General features: G+C 37.6%; 1 protein-coding gene across 1 annotated transcript in view; it reads right to left on the reverse strand.

The window, feature by feature from the left end:
• Positions 1-16712, reverse strand: part of PRR15L (proline rich 15 like) — a 211430-nt gene extending 194718 nt beyond the window's left edge. The window contains exon 1 of the mRNA XM_044055299.1: positions 16393-16712. The gene's annotated coding sequence lies outside the window, so the exon portion shown is untranslated. The remainder of the gene's footprint in view (positions 1-16392) is intronic.
• Between the last annotated feature and the right edge of the window lie 1227 nt (positions 16713-17939).

Raw genomic sequence — 17939 nt, forward strand, 5'->3', positions numbered from 1 at the left:
ACCTATAAAGATCCTGTCACCCCTATCTAAAATTCCAGAAAGATGTAAACATTCTGAACAATCAATGACCCTTGCTAATTTTCTACCACACTGCATGATTTCTGGCCAAATCACAGCACCACAGCCAGACTCCTCAGCTTTACCAATACCGCCAATCAACGCAGAAACAATGGGGACCTAGTCTCATCTTTTTTTCTTGACTTGTCAAAAGTCTTTGATATGGTATATCATTACAAATTATTAGACGAACTAGCATTTCAGCTGTAATTTGGTTCCATAGATGTTTGTCAAATAGGCAACAAGCTCTAAAATGGAAGCAAGAACTCTTAACATTCCTGCTAGTTACAGTTGGGGTTTCCCAAGGTTCAATACTTAAGCCTCTCCTTTTTAACATATTTATCAAAAAACTCCATACTCGTTTTCAATAAGTAACCCTCATTCGATATGTAGACGATGCAACACTCATCTGCTCAACGGTCAACAGGCTTTCTTATTCACAGAATCCTGACTCAGATATGCAAACCTACTCCTCACCCCCACCCCCACCCCTAAAAAAGAAACAAAACTCAAGCTCTTTACCCTGAAAAGTCTCATAGAACAAAAACATAAATTCCACATCCTGTCATTTGAAAACACAAAAATTTAATTCATACTACAAACAAAGCTACTTCACGTCTTACTTGACAACAAACTTAAATATGACCAACACCTGCTTCTGGCCATCAAAAGGACCAAATGGAACCTAGAATCAGTACAAAGAGTGTAACATTTTCTTAAACAGTCCACAAGAAATTCCATAGCCACTGTCCACCTACTTCCATCCCTTTTATATGCATCCTCTATATATACAAATCTCAGTTTCACCCTTAAAACTAAACTCGACACGTTACAATAAATTAGCCAGATTTGCAGCAAATACCTCACTAAAACTCACCACTAGCTAACCTTAGAAATGTACCCCTCCCCAACTACCTTACATACTCATAACTCAAGATTGTCTGCAACTTAATTTCCCTGAAAAGTTACCATTATTGAAAAATATGCTCCAACTATACTCCAGTTCGAGACTATGTCCAAGTAACAAATCTCTTCTCTCCATGTCAAAAACAAGCTGTGGATTCTCTATATTCCCACCAAGTCACTAATAATTGGATCCCTTTCCCACTGAAAATAAAACAGACTAGACACAGTGCCAGATGCAGGACTAAGGTGACCTAGGCAGCCGCCTAGGGCCTACTGTTGGGGGGGGGCACTTGCTGGTGGGGGCTGCCACAATTTAAAAAATAAATAAATAACATGTCTCTTTAAGGCCATACTTCTTCAAAAATGCACTCTGCATGCTTCTTCCTGTATATGTTGATACACACACATTTAAACATGCTTCTTCCTGTGTGTATTCTTTCCACATGCAGAATTTAAACTAACTTGCAAGACATGAGACATATGTGCTGCTCCTTCTGTCTGCAGACAAACACTGGATATTTCTTCAGTAAAACGTGTGTGTGTGTGTGTGTGTGTGTGTGTGTGTGTGTGTGTGTGTGTGTGTGTGTGTGTGTGTGTGTGTGTGTGTGTGTGTGTGTGTGTGTGTGTGTGTGTGTGTGTGTGTGTGTGTGTGTGTGTGTGTGTGTATAAAATGCCCTAGTTAGGGATGGCAGGATGGTTAATTTGCTCAGGCTAAAACCCTGTACCTTGGTTACAGGTGATAAGATCCTGAATCCTGTACACCAACTGCTAAATGATGGAAGCATGAGTTTCAGTGCATTTTCAAGGATTTGTGAGTTTCAGGGTATTTTCAAAGAATTGTGAGTTTCAATGCATTTTGAAGGAATTGTGAGTTTCAGTGCTTTTTCAAGTAAATATGAGCTTCAAGGGAGGAGAAGTTCACTGCTGCTCATACTGTCTGTTTTTAATGTGCAATAGTAAATGGCCATCAGTGTTTGTGCTATACAATTTAAAGGGATCATTAGTAGTGTAACAGGTAGCATACTGCTTTTTGATGCAGAAGTCTGTGGGTTCTACTCCCACACAACGTAGATAAATTGCTGATACTATAGTGTACTTTAAGGGAGGATGAGGTGATACACTTCTGAGTGTGTCCCTCTTTGGATGAGATGCCTAATAACTATGAACGGGTCTACTTTATACCCTCGAAACACGAAAAACACGAATGCGAATCGCACAACACATAAAGAGTGAACCACGGATACTTCAAACATGCTAAAGCGTGAAAATGTAAACCTTGAACCATCATAGTCGGCCAACCCACCACCTGCAACACACTACCTACCCAAACACAATAAAAAAACACATACATACACTAACCAAATCCCTACTTCTAATCCTAAATTAAAGCACCAAAATCCTACTGCTAACTGTACACTAACCCCACATACACAACTGTCTATGCACTATCCTTAACCCCTCCCTAACCCTATGGTCCGTAACTACCACACACTCCCCCTATGGAGCTATACCCAAACAAACTAAATATTCCACACACATACACTTAACAAAACCCTATACTAAATCTTACATACATTACCTACACAAAACCTTACATACACTACCTACCTATGCACTTACCTTAACCCCTCCATAACCCTAAGGTCCGTAACTATCACCAACTTACCTTACGGAGCTATACCACAGATGGGTCAACTATGCGATTTCGATATTTCCCCTTTCGCGGTTTCATTTGTTTGATGTATTCGCGGTTCGCTCTTTCTGTGTCACGCAATTCGGATTCAGGTTTTACTGCTTTCAAGAGCTTAAAGTAGACCCACTATGAACCTGCTGTCAGTGTGCCAGCCATTCCCCATTGTAATATTACCATTTTTAATGTAACACAGGCAATTTATTCTTCAAGGGCAGCAGGCACTGAATCTGTAGATGAAACACATTGAATTATAAAGTAGTTTGCCAGCAGCAACATCTTCATTAGTTACAGATCTCTTTAATGTGGAGTTATTCAGATGATGTTTACCTCTGCATATTGTACATATTGACTGCTATTGGTGGATTGTAATGACAGAAGTTTGAGTGGCCTTTTATGCTTGAAATGTTCTGAAATGGGCAATTTCATTATTACTGGTAAATATGTTATGCTTACTGGAAAAATGTTCAAAATTACAAAGTTATAACACATTCTAACAAGTGGTGCTGCATTATACAAGGAATATAATTTAATACAATCAGGAAGGTGAATCAAAGAGCAGATGTATGCTTGCATGATTCTGAAAATGTGTGCAAGGGGCCTATGGTTTGAAAACAGCCCAGAAGGTAAACTTAATCTGCCTGTGGCCAGATGCATTTTCTTTGAAAGTGGGTTTCAATACCATTTCATTGAATGTGAGTTTCAAGGGCAGAGAAGTTTACTGTTAATGTTAAGTCTGTTTATATTTTGAGACTGTATCATTTTGTTTAGCAAATGGATATCAGTGTTTACATTATAAAATTTGAAATAAAAGTTTTACATTATATCCAAATATCTGGAATCACTGTAGAAGTAAAAAAGAAGAAACTAATATGTATACTGACTGGTTTGAGGAGTATTCATGGTAACTGGAGAGAAACAGCCAAGTAATGGGACACTGGAATGGCTGTTGCAGACTGCTGTGTGTGTGTGTGTGTGTGTGTGTGTGTGTGTGTGTGTGTGTGTGTGTGTGTGTGTGTGTGTGTGTGTGTGTGTGTGTGTGTGTGTGTGTGTGTGTGTGTGTGTGTGTGTGTGTGTGTGTGTGAGGGGCCCTGGCCCATTTCCCAGCCTAGGGCCGCACTTGACCATGATCCACCTCTGACTAGACATATATCTTTAAGTTACCACTAAAACAATATCTAACCAAAAAACAAAAAAAAAAATGATTCTATTTCTGCTCTTCTTCCAGCTAGAGTAAATTTCATAGGTTCATAGATTCATAGGGGGGTACCAGGCTATTCGCCCTAGGGCCTATATAAGCCTAGCCAAAAGGTATCATGGCTTTCGCCACCCAAGAAAATTATTTTCCTGTGCCATTGTCGAGCAGAGCCACAGAGGTGACCCCTGGGGTGAATTTCCTATTTCCTATCCAATCATCAAGATTTTTTCTTGAAGAGTGCTAACGAGGAGTTTTGTTTGATATAGATAGTAGTTTGTTCTGGAGTATGGGAAGTCTCTGGGACAGGAATCTATCCCTCCAGCATGTTCTGTTTATTGTGGTGGCAAGGTTTAGGTCCCTAGAGCATGTAGCTCGTAGGGACTGGGATTTCTTTAAGTGGAGCATGTCTAAAAGCTTTGGGTTTGACATAGTTTTGTGTGTTAGGCAGAGATCACCTCTGAGTAGGCGATATGTGATGGAGTAAAGCTGCAGTTTTTTGAGACAGTCTACATAGGGCATCTGTTTGAGGCCAGTAATCCTCTTTGTGAGGTATTTCTGTGGCCTTTCCAGTTGTTGTAGATGTGTTGTGAGGTACATACCAAAAGGGGCATTGTTCTCTATAATGGGTCTAATGAGTGATGAGTAGAGGGGAACAATGACCTCTTTTTTCCTGGATATGAAACCTTTTGTGATGAGGTGTGCCATGTAGAAGGATTTCCTGACTACTGTGGCGATGTGATTATCAAAGGAGAGACTACTGTCCACCTGTGTCCCAAGGTCTTTTATCACACTTTTGGTTTTAAGTAGACTACAGCCTATGTGGTAGTTCATGGGTACAGAGTTTTTACCAAAAGGGATGACAATGCACTTTCTGGCATTGAGCTTGAGGCCATGGCTTTGACACCAGGCATCTGTCTCAGCGAGGCCCTTTTGTATGATGTACACATCTTTTAGAGTTTTGATTATGGCTCCTAGTTTGCAGTCATCTGTGAACTTCATTAGCCAAAAATCTTCTGTGTTAGCCTGTACTTCAGAGAAGTAGATACAAAGCAGGAGAGGACCCAGGACTGAACCCTGTGGTACTCCACTTGTCACTGGTCTGAAGTTGGATTTGGAGTCTGCTACTTTCACAGTGTGGGTTCCGTCAGTGAACCAGTTGGCAACCCATCTTGTGACATAGGGATTTATACCTAGTTTAGTGACTTTATCTATAATTCCAGAGTGGTGGATGGTGTTGAAAGCCTTGGCGAGGTCTAGATAGGCTGTGTGATACCCATGTCCATCATGGCCACACTTGCTACCTTTTCTCCAAACAGTCATCTTTTCCACTCATCCTTTCTCCATCAGGCCACAAAGAACTTTCAAACCACAAGGAGTAACTCTATTTACATAAAATATATCAATGACAGACCCTAAGTGACAAGACAATCTCTTTTTCTCTCTGACTAGATCAACCACCATCTGACTGTCCCACCTCAAGTCATAGTTTAATCATCATCAGTTGTAATCTATCCAAAGCTAACAGCCCTTATAATGGTCAGAGTAACTCTAACTATTCTAACTTATCTAATTACTTCACTTCTCAGTCTTAAATGTAAAGCCACGTTCATAGCTGCTGCTACTAACATATCATACTGTGTATTATTATCAAGCTCCCTTCCCCCATTTTTGTAATATTTCCATAGTTAAGATGCCTATTTCATTTTTATATATATATTATTTTTTAATTACTAGAAATTGCAGGTAATGTTACAGCATCTTTTGCAATGTTATATATCTCTCTACTATATCCAAGCCTGTGGTTATTTCTAATGAATGTTCAACACTGTATATACCCATGTAGGCTGTGTGCATGCTCAGTTTCTAAATGATGTTTATGTAAGCTACGGTAAGGCTTGTGTATGTACACTTTCCTATATTTTCTATTCCATCTGATATTATGTAACTGTTTATATGTATGTATAAAGGCCTTTATTCCATTTGGACTTTCCTGGTAAACAAAGATTGGCTAATGTAGCTTTCCAAGCCAAAGAGAATCACAAGGTATTTTTTAGTTATGTTCGTAATCTCAGAAGCACAACACAGCAATGTGCTGAGCTGATTGTAAGCCATGTTATTAAACTGAGGCTAAATATATAGTGAACCTACTGGCTGATAAATTTAGCTCTAACATTACCGCTCTCTCCCCTCCATCTGTCCACCAAGATATACCTGAAACTGGCCCACCTCCAGCTATCACACAATACCAACTCCTAAAGTGCAATCAAATGCTAAAAATACTGCATCAACAGGTCCTGACAATATCCCTTGATGCATCTTAAATAGCATAAAGCACAATATACCCACACCCCCTAACTAACAACACTATTTGCATCTTAAATAGCATAAAGCACAATATACCCACACCCCCTAACAACACTATTCACATCTTAAATAGCATAAAGCACAATATACCCACACCCCCTAACAACACTATTCACATCTTAAATAGCATAAAGCACAATATAGCCACACCCTTAACAACACTCTTCAGTCTCAGCCTCCACATAGGTTTGTACCAAATGAATGGAGAACAGCTACAGTCATTACGCGGCATATGAGAGGACCTTTTATAGACCCAGGAAATTTCAGATGCATAAGTCTGACCAGCGTCATATGCAAAGCCATGGACAGACTTATCATGGAGATAATCAATCAGGACCTATGAATCCTCCAATCACTGCTCCTATCTCAGTTTAGATTCATTAAGAGTAGGTCATGCTTACTTATCCTGGTGGATATTTTTGAAAGCAAAATGGTATATACAACATGCCTCGACCTGGTCAAAACTTCTGACACAATTCTCCACTCAGGCATAGTAGAAAAGTTAAATAAACTGGGAATAAACACTTACGTCAAAAGTTGGATTGCCAATTTGCTCACAGATAAGATACAAGAAATCAAAATGGGGACGTTACCTCCAAAAAGAGACCAGTCAACAGTAGAGTCCCCCAGGATTCTGTGCTGAGACCTCCCCTGTTTGGCATCTACTTTTCTGAAGCAAACGCCAATACAATATGGCTCTGGCTGACTAAGTTTGTAGAGGACTGCAATCTAGGAGCACTCATTGAATCTGCAAATGACTTAGCCATCCTACAGGAAAGTTTGTCCCAAATAAATAACTGGTGCCAAAATCATGGACTAAAACTAAATACCAAATAATGCATTATTGTATCCTTTGGGAAATCCTCTATCCTAGGAAATTACCACATTAACAATATTCCTCTAAGAGTTCACCTAGTTGCTTGGGATTTGGGAACTTATATGGACAATTACCTAACTTTTGCCTGACGTGTCTGTTGCTATAAGAAATTCCTTCTATATTGTAAAGCTTATAAACAAAAGGCTTGCGTCTAGATCTAGGGTTATAATTGTCCCCATTTACTCAGCCCTTATTAGGCTAGTTATTGAATATAATACCCCCTTTAGCATTTATCTGTTCAGACACATGCAACAACTGGAATGCCCACAGATATACTTTAATAAAAGGATAAACAACATAAACAACATGTACATGGACTGATTCAAAGCCCTGTCAGTCACTATACTCAGTATCCTACAGACTGCTAAGAGGTGACCTGCATCTGGCTTACAAGGCACCCTCAGACCCAATACTGATGGACTTACTGCACATCAACAGCAGCATCAGAAATACTCAGTCTAGGGATCTAAACCTCTTCTGCAATATCAACAGAATGATTTGCAGAGACAGCTTTATCTCACAGAGGATACCACTGCTCTGGAACAGACTCCTCATCCACATAAAACAAAGCTCATCCTTGTCCATATCCTAGTGAAACTTGGATTTATGCATGTAAAACAGAAAATTTACCCCAAAACTGCCCCCTGTACTGCTAATGAGCAGACACAGCTCCTAAATGCTTTATCCCATTCATGTGTTCCCTCAAATGATCTATGGTATTATCCCATTTATTCTCATTAGGGATTATATAGTTATTTTCATTAAGGATAATATATAATTACCTACCATGGGATGGGTAACCAAATGGGCTAGGTCATTTTGAGCAAAAAAAAAGGAAATTGGATAGGCTTAAACTGGTCTACACGGGAAGCTAGCGTAGTACTTACCTATGAACCTATTAACCTATGATAGAGATTTAGATAGGGGGACAGATAGATAGATCGATAGATAGATCGATGTATAGATAGATAATTAAATAAATTAAATAAATAGTAATAGGTCCCCAGATTTGGTATTAGCTCCCCCATACAGTGAGTTCCAGGAACAGACTTTGAAACAAAAGTAGATGAGACAGTGACATATATACTAGGCAGAGGTCACCTCTAAGTAACCTATAAGAAACAGAATACAATTACAGTTCTTGAAACCTTTCTGAATAGTTTAATTTTCCAACCCTGTTACTCTTCTAGTAAAATAATCTTTGTATCTTTTGAGTTATTTCAGGTGGCTTGTTCCAAAACTACAAAATGTAGTACCATATTAAGTAATGGGCCATGTCAGGGAGGTAGAAAGTGGTAAAATGATCTCCCTGGAGTAACTACAATAGGATTACAGAATCATTGCAGATGACTATGCTAACAACCCTGGTGGACCTTTTTAAGCCTATCGACACTAATAGGGTTTTGTGAGGGTATATATAATTTGGGCATGGATGATCAAGCATTTACAAGGTACCTCTCTCTCTCTCTCTAACATAGACATAAGTGCCAGATCTGCAGTAAATTTACAATTTCCAATCCACTTATTCAACTTGTGTTTGAATAGGTGCAGGGAGGAACTTAGCTTCATGTGGATGGGAAGCTTGTTCTCTGAGGAACATACCTGTCCCTCCATCATATCTTATTTATGTTGCAGATGAGGTTTAGGTCCCTGGATCTGGTGTTCCTGCTGCTGTTTATTTTGTGGATTTGCAACAGGTACATTAAGGCTGTATCAGAAGATGCTTTGCAGGACTAACATCACCTCTCAGCAACCTGTAGGAGACACAATATAATGATAAGGCTTTCAGGTAGTCCACAAAGGACATGTGGCTTACTCCATGTATTCTTTTTGCAATGAGTCTGTGTGGACACTCTAGTTGTTGCATATGCCTGGTCAGGTACATATCAAAAGTCATATTGTATTCAATGATCAGTTTAATGAGGACGAAGTACATCTTTGAACTTAGATGCTATACCTTTTCTTATAAGTTGTGCACCATAGAAAGACTTCCTTATTAGATTAAATATATGATGGTCAAAGGCCAAGTCACTGTCTACATGTGTTCCCAAATCCCTGACCACTGGTATATTATCAATGTGGTAACTTGTGGGGCTGGCCATCTTCCCAACAGAAGCTATTATTTACTGCTTAACACTGAGTTTTAGACTGTGACTGACATCAATTATTAGTCAATGTCATGCCTTCTTGGAGGGTGTTTGCATCCTGTAGTGATTCAATGACTGCACCTTATTTGCAAACATCTGCAGACTTGGTCAGTCATAGTCCTCTGATGCTAGCCTTGACTTTAGATAAGTAGATGCCAAAAATGAGTGGCACCAGCACTGAACCCTGAGGGACTCCAGTAGAGACTGGCCTTTTTGTGGAGATAGACTCCCCTGTCCTAAACTTCTGGGTCTTGTGAGCCAGCTGGCTATCAAGTGGATGGCATAGAGATTTATAATTTAGTGAGCTTGACTACAATGCTCCTGCATTAGATGTTGGTGTTACCTCCTCAAAGAATGCCACAAGATTACAAACAAGAATGCTTCACTCTTAACAAATCCATACAGTTCCATCATTAGATGTTGGTGTTACCTCCTCAAAGAATGCCATAAGGTTACAAACAAGAATGCTTCACTCTTAACAAATCCATACAGTTCCATCATTAGATGTTGGTGTTACCTCCTCAAAGAATGCCATAAGGTTACAAACAAGAATGCTTCACTCTTAACAAATCCATACAGTTCCATCATTAGATGTTGGTGTTACCTCCTCAAAGAATGCCATAAGGTTACAAACAAAAATGCTTCACTCTTAACAAATCCATACAGTTCCATCATTAGATGTTGGTGTTACCTCCTCAAAGAATGCCATAAGGTTACAAACAAAAATGCTTCACTCTTAACAAATCCATACAGTTCCATCATTAGATGTTGGTGTTACCTCCTCAAAGAATGCCATAAGGTTACAAACAAAAATGCTTCACTCTTAACAAATCCATACAGTTCCATCATTAGATGTTGGTGTTACCTCCTCAAAGAATGCCACAAGGTTACAAACAAAAATGCTTCACTCTTAACAAATCCATACAGTTCCATCATTAGATGTTGGTGTTACCTCCTCAAAGAATGCCATAAGGTTACAAACAAAAATGCTTCACTCTTAACAAATCCATACAGTTCCATATCTCATGGAAGCAACCAGAGCTGTTCTGCATAAGCTGAATTATGACTGTCTCTGTATTCCATATAAAGGGGGAAAGAAGGAAGGCATTTTTTTATCAATAAGGTGGTAGATGTGTATATAATTCAGCTTGTTCCAAGATGTAGTTAATGCTAGTCAGTGATGGGATTAATATATATATATATATATATATATATATATATATATATATATATATATATATATATATATATATATATATATGTATAGGGAAACACAAATAAATTATAGAAATAACCTGCTGGAACCCCTGTCTCATCGTTGTTGTTAAGAAAGTTTTGCATGAACGTCATTCAATTATTTAATAATTTGTGTTCAATTAGACAGGTCTGAACGTAGTCAAGAAAGCAAGTAAAATCAGTAACGTCTGGAAGATACTGGATAAACATTGTGTCAAAAGCTACAGTGTTATGTTTCAACCACAACAATTTAGAGATATGTGCAAAGCACAGTATACAGATTAACAAAACAGTTATTTTTCTGAGATTTCTGATTTTAGCACTTGGACATGATGATTCTTTGGTATTATGCTACACTTTATACTCACTGAAACCTGTAGTTTGACTGTATTTGCCTTAGTTTTTTTTTGGCCTGTCATGCGTAGGAAACTACAACACTCTTCACTTCGCTCAGAATTAATTCCATAAATGTTCTCTTTTTTTTTCTGCTGAGAATGCAAATACTTGTATCAAGTTGTTAAACATTAACTTGGTTCTTGGAACTGTCTACGAGGATTGTTTACAGGCATTTCAGCTTTGATGGTTTGCTCATACTGATTTCACAAAAAGTTCATTAACTACTTTAACTTTTTCTTTGTCATCTGGCAAAATCTAGGCTTGGCAGCATTTCAAAAGCTCTGTAAAGCTACCATAAATACAAAGAAGGTAGAGGACAAAAAAAATTCCTAAAGCATATGTACTTATTACAAAAAAATGATCAGGAAGTGTGAATCGCACAGGCTTATAAACTGCGTGCCTGCATAAATGGAAGGATATGTGGAGAAGCTACATACTGATGAATATTTCATAAATCACCTGCTTTGGTCTTATAGAAATATGAGTGCTGTTAGTAAATGAAAAAATATACTTAAATGGTTTGTCACATTGGTGTGTTCCAAAAGTTCTGGTCGCCTTGTCTTACCACTTGATTTACTTTTTTTCTGCTTTGTGTTTATTGTGCCTTTGTGTTTACCCCATACTTATTTGAATTCTAACACTGCATAAGCAGTACCAACATCTTAGATCAAAGCACATTATACATTTACCACGTCTATATCATATCATCGAACATCCTATTTAGCAAATGCCTATTAGTTAAGCACTTATAAGTGAAAATACTTAATAGAGAACGTTTGTTTAACTGAAATGTTTCACTGGGTTACAAAACAGTCAGCAAACCCAGCGAACCACAGAAAAACATCGCCAAAAAAAAAATTGTAGTGGGGGGCTATGCCCCCACACCCCCCAACTAAATATAACAACTCCAAGATCCCACTACAGTGGGGAAGAGAGCAAATCCCCAATGATGGCCAACTGGTCATTTTCCCAGAAAAGCATTTCACTCAAATGAACGTTCACTATTTAGTGTTTTCGCTTATTAGTGTTTAACTAATAGGCACTCGCTAAATAGAACATTCAATGATATGATATAGACCCCATTTACCATCCTACTCATAAAAATGGCTTCCTGCTGTTCCCCTTAATGTAGATATTCCTTAACATCATGTTTTGTTCTCTTACTCCGAGAATATACAAAACCATACCCACTGGGTAACTACATAGTCTGTGCCTCTGGGGTACATAAATGTTTTTGTCATGTCACTCGTTTTCCTTTTTTGTTGAGTACACAGTCCCACTACCAGAGACAATACACTGTGCCATGAAAGTAAAAATGTCAGTCACAAGCTATTGTGTTGGATCTCACAAAAAGCATTGGATACCATATCAGAGGCACAAAACTGTGATAAGACAATCATGAATGGAAGAATTTGTCAGAAAACAATATTAGTCCAAGTCCCTCCTGCCATTACCCACCCCCTGTAACTTAATATAATCACGTTCAAGGTGAGCATGACAGAGAGAAAAGACAAATACTTGTGTTTTGCAATAGAAACAAAATAACCATTTTTTTAAATATCTTTCATTTTTTTTAACTCGGGAGAAAAAGAAACTCTAGGCTGAAACATTTCTGTCAGGAGTGATATGAGGCAGTATTGGTTAGGTTGCATGACCTGCTCAGAATTATATATTAGACAAGTGAATACTAAGGTCATCAAACTAATGAATACAGTAAGAAACTAAGTAATGCAATGATTCTTAGTTATCAACGTGATGTGTTACTCATCGTTCAAACGAGAATACAAGACTGCAGGATGAGTGTTGCTACTTCATTTCCCCAGTGGTCGCTTGTATTGTTTATGACTTAGGAAATGCCTGTTATTGCACCAATGTACCCATCTCAATAAGCTTCAGTATCACCTTAAAAGGGACATCAGAGCAAATAAATGAAGAGAGTTTGCTTAATGCAGTTGCGCTTAGTAATATTTACTACATACCTTCCAAACCTATGCATATTAACTCCATTGTTGTGCATCTCCAATCAAAGCAAACATACCTAAACTTATAGCAACAAAAAGGACTCAAAAGAATGATAAAAACTATATTCAAAACCAAGTAAAAATCAATTTAATTTTCAGACTTCCTCAGTACTTCATATGAAACAGTGAAACAATTCCTTCTTATATACATCACTATCAAAACATAATTAATTCTAAGCCAATCACACACAGCCATAATACATATTTAATCAATAATTAAACTTAATTTACAAAGCAATACTCTTTAAAATAGGTTTAATGTTCAGTGTTACACTGAGTCCTGGATCTGCATCTGTATGGCAATAATTAATCCATTTATAGTCTATGGATTCAGTATTAGGTGCAGTATCTCCCCCTAAGATTTTTATTTACTGTTTTAATAACTCTAAACTTAAAACTATGTATCTCTGACATATTCAAGACCTGCTTAGCCAAGGCTTTCCTCTCTGAAAATCTGAAAGATATTCATCAATGCAGGCTCGTATCCAGGACTCAGTAAGGCAGTGAGCATCAAACCTGTTTTAAAAAAGACATCTCTTTATGTGGAGTGTTGCTTTGTTAATTAAGTTAAGTTATTCATTAAATATTTACTATGATTTGTGTGTGATTAGTTTGGAATTTATTATGTTTTAACTGTGATGCATACAAGAATGAATTGTTTCACTTTTTGGTATAAAGCATTGAGGAAGAGTTGCCTCGAGAGCTTTGCTCTATTAAATTGATTTTTTACATCATTTTGAATACAGTTTTTTATAATTTTTGAGTTGTTTTGTTGCTGTTTTCAGTTTTTGGGACTTTGCTGGTTGGCATCCAGTTGTTCCTTGCACTTCATATTTTGTCTGGCATTATCTGGCACATCATGGAGGAAGTGCAGCCAGGCAATCATTCAGTTAGCATGTCACTGCTACCATTTATCACACCCTTACTCCAAGCACACATTTAGCACAGCTGTACTCCAAGCACAGCCTCACTACATTAACAGTGACATCTGGCACAGCTGTGCCATTAGTACATGGAGATTGTGCAGACAGCAATGCTTGGTACAACTGTGTGAGCATCACTGTACAGGTACTTTGTCAATCTATGTATCCATTTGTTTAGGAATGTAACTGTCTCTGCGCCCGTATGTCGGTCTGTGCATCTATGTCTGTTTGTTTATCAATCCCTTTTATTACAGCCTAGAAATAAATCCTCCAGTACACATAGAGTGACAAACAGATTTTCAATTGAACAATAGCAAATAAAATATACAGCAGAGCAATAGTAGTAAATGTAAAAAAAAAATGTCATGCAGAGAACATCTGCTCAGTTTAGTTTAGCAAGAAGGGCTTCAGGACTATAAACTGACTAAAGTCTAATTAATACAGTAAACTGAGTGAGTTGTTGAAGTAGTCACAGAACTGTAGAACAGGTTAGAGGCTACCTAATATAGGACACGCGATAGCTATGTAAGACATCTACATGAGGTATTTAGCAGAGATTTTAATTAACTTGGCACACTTGCATCTATGGCATACAGTGTCTGACAATGTCATGTAACTCACACATGGATATTGGACAGACACTGACACAGAGGCACCCAGAGTACTTATACTGCCTGAATACTTGTACAAGTCACAAGGACACTGCACCTACAGTGACCTTTTTCTAAACCATGTGACCAGTACTGCAATGCCATGATGAAATACGGATACATCAAAAACATCTTTGGGACACAGTATGAAAACCAACTGCTGCTAATAAACATTTATTGTCAACTTTACTGTTCCAGTGGCAAACACCTTTGCTTCTTATTAATGTTAATATGGATGCTTACTTGGGCTTTATTTACTTATCAAACTTCAGCTTTTGTTTTTGCTTATATGACAGCAGTTCTTAAATTCTTACTGAGATATCTGACTCACTCAGAAGTAGGCTTGTTACGTCTTCCATAACTTGAGATACTGATAGTGTTGCTGTCCTAAAACTACCCTGCCCCTCTTTTTATTTTTCGATTACATTAAACTTTCTTAACAGGAATTACAACAAAAGTACATTCAACTGCACTGTGAAACAAAAGAAAATCATTTATTTAGCTTATGGTCAAAAGTATTTCTGAAATTAGATTTTCTAACTTTCTTCTGCAAGCAAAAATTAACTCATAATGCACAGAAGTTTTTCTCAATGCGCACTCTATATAAAAAAAAAAAAGCAGAAGTTAAGCGGATTGCTTAGTGTCACGGAATATGAGAATTATGGTGTGTAGCTCAGAATAATACCTGCCTAGATGTAGCAATGTAGTAGAGATACATTGCAGCTGTATTAGGTGAAAGCATTTTCTGCACAGTGTGTACACATTATGTTTAGAATGATGTGTAAGCTTGAGCGGTAATTTATGCTAGGGCAGACAAAGGCCCTCAATTCAAAACACACTGAGACCAGGCTGAGAGTAAAAGTTTTGGAATATGGTTCCTGCAGTAAGCCTGTTTACAATCATTTACACTGAGAACAATTCTTTGGGAATCTGGCCCACAGTGTCTGCCTATACATACTGTATGCTTACCGCCCACACATAAATAGCCTAACAGGAGTGTTAAATAATCCCTGTATCTTAAATCAAGTTCTCTTTTGTCATATAACTTGTTTTTTTATAATTGTTTAATTTTTCCACATCAGAACTTAATTTTTTCAGGGAGACAGGATGAAAGTTCATATCAGAAAGTCTTACCTCTTTTTTTTTGACAGATGCGTACTGTTAAAAAGCCTGTCTTAGGTAAATACTTACTATCTAACATAATCATAACCTGAAAGGTAGAATAATTATAAATGTATATGCACATGTACTTAAACAGTGTGACATAAAACTTCTTATGCAAAATTTTCTAGTCAACTGAGAGCAGCAAAGATACTGATATGTAATGACTGAGCGAATATATATATGATTCTGTTTATTACGATAAGTTTAATAAAATTAACTTTGCAAATATATTCTACAGTTGCTATAAGCTCTAGAAATTGATAGGTTGGTAGGATTGTTTAGTATGACTTGGTCTAAATATTAAAATAAATATTTTTATTCTTAAGGCAATAGCCTTCACCTCTTAAAGACTGCATGTAGAACACAATATAATTGGTGTTTTTTTTTTTCAAACCTATTTTTTTAAGTTGCTAGTTTCAAGGTATGCTCTGAAAATGAGGCTTGTTTCCAGGATAGAATTAAGCAGAAAGAAGCACAATGTGAAATACAACATTTCCAAACAGCTGACTTGACTGTAACAGGGATAATACGAAACAAGCTGATTACAGGACGGACCAAGCAGCAAAGCAGTCTATGTAGATGAAAACATTCCAAGTAAATCATCCATGACAGGGTAAAAGTTCTTCATTATTTTAAGGCACAGAAGAAAAAGGATTTGGGAAAGATATCAGTCAATTCATTATGGTATTAACATTTTGGAAATATTTCAACCTCAATCAGCAAGAGAAGTAAAATGTGATGGCATTAGACAGTACTGACTCACCTGGTTAGCTGCCCCCTTATAACTGGAAAAGCCACGCACAACAGGAGATACCTTCCAACAGGTTTCAGTGTGCCTTGGAAGAAGACAGTATTTCCATAGCCTGAGGAGAAGAATGCGTATGTCAGCCTGTGTTTATGTTTTCTTTCCCAGCTGAAATTTGTCCTCAATGCCTTTTGCTCCGAGGGACAAGTACCTGGAAGTGTCAGATGCAGTCCGACAGGTGTGCAGTATGTTGTTTGTCTAACTGTATCCCTTGCTGTCTTTGCTTTCTTCCCATCACCTGCCCTTCAGAAATAAAGCCCAACCCCTTTCTGACTCTAGATAACTGAGACAAGGCTGCAGAAAGCTTCAGGGAACCTGTTTAAACTTAATATTTATGTAAAAGAAATATGACCTGTGCTGTAACACAGCCCATCTGAAAGGGATGCCTGTGTTTTTTTTGCTTTAGTTTCTATAGCAACAACAAGGTAAACTTTGAAGACTGAAGGCATGGACTGTATAGTGTCACACTACCTTAGTCAGCTGGTGAGATGCAGGACAGGACTGCTACATACATAGTAACAGGTCAAGTCACAGGAAAGAACTTGATAAGTGAACTTGAATCTCTTCACATTCCACTACATATAAAAGTGGTATATGAAGTATCGACTGTTCTATTAAAAAGACAAATAGATACAGTAAAAATTATATTTTATATGTATCATTTTTCTTCTTTAGATTTTTATTGCAGAAATATGGGCATTGTTAACTTTGCAGTTAATTCAGTGACCTGTACAAGGCAGTGGTGCAAATGGAGTTGATAGTCAGTGTAATTGTTTTCCAAGTCATATTTTAACAAGAGGAAAATGCTGGAAAATCAGTGTGACATACACATGTGACTTTAAGAGTATACTTCCTTTCAGTCAAGTGGTATACACTAATGTTTCAATTCACTTCAGCAGATAATATGTAGGAGTCCAAGCACATGCATCCTTTCATAATTCTGTGTAAATATAGTTTTCTTCTAACAGTTCTGTTTCCAGCTAATGCTCTTGGTGTTCTTACTGGGGTTTTCACAGTAATTTGTACTGAATGTTGCTGTTGCTCTGTCTGTAATTACATTGTTCTTACTGGGGTTTTCACAGTAATTTGTACTGAATGTTGCTGTTGCTCTGTCTGTAATTACATTGTTCTTACTGGGGTTTTCACAGTAATTTGTACTGAATGTTGCTGTTGCTCTGTCTGTAATTACATTGTTCTTACTGGGGTTTTCACAGTAATTTGTACTGAATGTTGCTGTTGCTCTGTCTGTAATTACATTGTTCTTACTGGGGTTTTCACAGTAATTTGTACTGAATGTTGCTGTTGCTCTGTCTGTAATTACATTGTTGTTACTGGGGTTTTCACAGTAATTTGTACTGAATGTTGCTGTTGCTCTGTCTGTAATTACATTGTTCTTACTGGGGTTTTCACAGTAATTTGTACTGAATGTTGCTGTTGCTCTGTCTGTAATTACATTGTTCTTACTGGGGTTTTCACAGTAATTTGTACTGAATGTTGCTGTTGCT

This window comes from Protopterus annectens, chromosome 13.part0, assembly GCF_019279795.1.
Source record: "Protopterus annectens isolate FY-2018-M chromosome 13.part0, PAN1.0, whole genome shotgun sequence".
Taxonomy (NCBI): Eukaryota; Metazoa; Chordata; order Ceratodontiformes; family Protopteridae; genus Protopterus; species Protopterus annectens.